This window comes from Octopus bimaculoides, chromosome 15 (genome assembly GCF_001194135.2).
Source record: "Octopus bimaculoides isolate UCB-OBI-ISO-001 chromosome 15, ASM119413v2, whole genome shotgun sequence".
NCBI classification, from domain to species: domain Eukaryota; kingdom Metazoa; phylum Mollusca; class Cephalopoda; order Octopoda; family Octopodidae; genus Octopus; species Octopus bimaculoides.
This window is the reverse complement of record NC_068995.1, coordinates 45,618,162-45,621,066: the sequence shown is the minus strand read 5'-3', so window position 1 is coordinate 45,621,066 and position 2,905 is coordinate 45,618,162. Positions and strand designations below refer to the sequence as shown.

At 39.1% G+C, this 2,905-nt stretch overlaps 1 protein-coding gene and 1 long non-coding RNA gene across 3 annotated transcripts in view; one reads left to right on the top strand and one right to left on the bottom strand.

Annotated features, from left to right (window-relative positions):
• LOC106880847 (DET1 homolog) overlaps positions 1–2,905 on the bottom strand; it is a 133,156-nt gene that overhangs the window by 16,344 nt on the left and 113,907 nt on the right. The window lies entirely within an intron of this gene.
• LOC128249514 (uncharacterized) overlaps positions 1–2,905 on the top strand; it is a 10,208-nt gene that overhangs the window by 5,668 nt on the left and 1,635 nt on the right. Inside the window, exon 3 of the long non-coding RNA XR_008265632.1 lies at positions 2,771–2,892. This is a non-coding gene — a long non-coding RNA (uncharacterized LOC128249514). The remainder of the gene's footprint in view (positions 1–2,770; positions 2,893–2,905) is intronic.

Here is a 2,905-nt window from a genome sequence, read left to right as displayed (position 1 = left end):
CTTTACCTTAGGGACCCCCTTATAAACGCTTATGAAATTTATACATAAATATTTGCTTGAAATAACATATATTTTTACATTTTATTTATTTAACAGTATTTAACAAAATAGGTTTATTGTCAATTAAAAGATTTCGATTAAAGGACATATATAAAATCAAATTGCCCATAAAAAGTATTTGCTGTCCACGGACTCCCTGTGGTCCGCGGACCACGGTTTGAAAACCCCTGTTTTAAGGGATAAAAAGGGTCAAACTCAAAACAGATGATTTCCATTTTAAAGAGGGCAATGATGTGTTAAAGAGGTACTGACTGTTCCAACAGTCCTATGAAGCTCCTTATAATTAACCCTTAAGGGTTAAAAAAAACAAAACAGGTCCAAATATTATATGTTTTATGCTGAAACTGACCAGATCTGGCCTCTCACATCTACTCTACAATGTCATTCTAGAGATAAACAATCACACCATCAAAATCTTCATTATGAGATAATGCATCGTTAATTCAAAACGGTGTGGATAAATAAGCATTACATTTGACAGTAATCTGAATACCAAAAGGTTAAAGATGGTCCAGCCATGCCCATCCCTTCTCCACCACTCACCAGACACAAGCTATCTCGGACTACAGAATCCAATGCGCCTTTCCCTCATTTTGTTTTAACCAAGGTCAAATGTGACATCAAGGAGATTTGAGTGCTATGTCTAGCATGAAGATTGTCCACAAAGTAGCTCCATGTTAGTTTTGTGCCATATGTATATTTTATTGTTGCTGTTTGGCAGGTCAGAGTGACCAGCTAAATGTGTTGTCTCATTAATCTCGTTAACAAGGTATTGAGAAACACCATTAATCATAGCTAGTTCAGGTGATCAAAGATCATAATTTTTCCAACTATTAATCTCACCTTTCAAGATGTGAACATTTTTCAATATTTACAATCTACACAACATTTTGATCAGCTTAAACTCCAATCATCACCAGTTGTCTTACTCTTGGACACATAGGTGCAGGTGTGGCTGTGTGGCAAGAAGCTTGCTTCCCAACCACATGGTTCCGGGTTCAGTTCCACTGTGTGGCACCTTGGGCAAGTGTCTTCTACTATAACCTTAGGCGATGCTACTGGGAGTGCTAAACTCTTGGTAGGGTCACCTTGGGTGGCAATGTTGAAAATGAGGACCCAAAGTAAGCGTGACCAACCTCCAAAGACCCCAATGGTGGAACAAGTGAATGATGATTACAACTGATCTGAATGGTTGAACCAGTGGTTGAAGAGGGGGTACGCCTGATGAGCTACAGAAAGCATCAACTTTACAGTATAAATGTAAACAAACCAAGGAATGAAGATGGTGATGTTACAGTGTTTTTAATTAGTGATTTGCTCACAGATTAAAAAATGTATTCTTGTCATTGTCATCCTTTTATTTGCTTACAAGATATATTTATATATATATATATATATAAACTTACCCCTTTAGTATTTAAACTGGCCATACCTAGCCAAAATATTCTACATGTTTTAGATTTAAATTGGTCAGATCCAGCCTCTTACACCTACCCTACAATGTCATTCAAAAACAAAATGTCACATTATTAAAATCTCAAAGTTACAAGATAATGCAGGATTTATTCAAAAAAATGTAAATACATTTGACAGAATAAGGTAGAAGGGTAAAGTCCCCCTTTGGTCATGGATAACCATAGGTTTGCACCTAGAAAGTTCCCCTCTTAGGCACAAGTCTGGGCAAGATTGCTTATGGAAGACCATCAGTCGCCCATGCATACCAGCCTACCCTCTCCATGCCACCAGTGACATTGCAGCTCATTTCTACAGCTGAGTGAACTGGAGCGACGTGAAATAAAGTTTCTTACTCAAGAACACAACACGCAGCCTGGTCCAGGAATTGAACTCACTGCCTCATAACTGTGAGCTTGACGCTCTAACCCCTGAGCTATATGTCTTCACATTTGACAGAATAAAGGGTTAAATATAGGTATAAGTGTGACTGTGTTAAGTTTGTTTTCTGACCATGTGGTCTCAGTCCCATTGTGCAGCACCTTCAGCAAGTCTTCTACTATAGCTGGCATGCTAAATGATTCTGTCTGCTTGCCACCTTACTTCCTCCAAGTATGAAAATTTGCAAATCCATCCAACCAGCAACACATTTTCAGTAGCAAGGGAACGAGGCAGTGATGAAAGAAGCAAAGCAACCAACTGATATGAAAATGTCACAGATAGCAGCATCTTTATGAACTAGGTCCTGTAGGGGTATGCATACGTGTGTGTGTGTGTGTGTGTGTGTGTCTCCATTCCGTGTCCATCATATCTACAACCTAACAAGTCATACAGGTGACTACCTAATATTGGCCCTCATTAATAGGTAGAGCAAATTATCTGGAGAGGAGGAGGAGGAGGAAAATACTCATATGCACAGACACACACACACACACACTAAGACCACATATGGAGAGAGAGTAGTAGCGACAAAGCCAGATAAGCTGATTTAATCCCTAATGTTAAGTAGAGATTTTACTAAGACCTTTTGTCAAGTAAGACATAAAAATATATTGCATTTGAATTGGAGAGGATATTCTCACTTAAAACTTGATGTTTATGGCATTTTCATGTGTGTATATAGTGGGAGACAGTGTATATGTGTGTGAAAGAGTGCATGTGTGCAGAGTGTGTGTGTGTGTGTGTGTAAGAGCCAGATAATGTATGTGTGCAGTGTATGTCATCATCATCATCGTTTAACGTCCGCTTTCCATGCTAGCATGGGTTGGACGATTTGACTGAGGACTGGCGAACCAGATGGCAACACCAGGCTCCAATCTAATTTGGCAGAGTTTCTACAGCTGGATGCCCTTCCTAACGCCAACCACTCAGAGAGTGTAGGTAGGTATATATA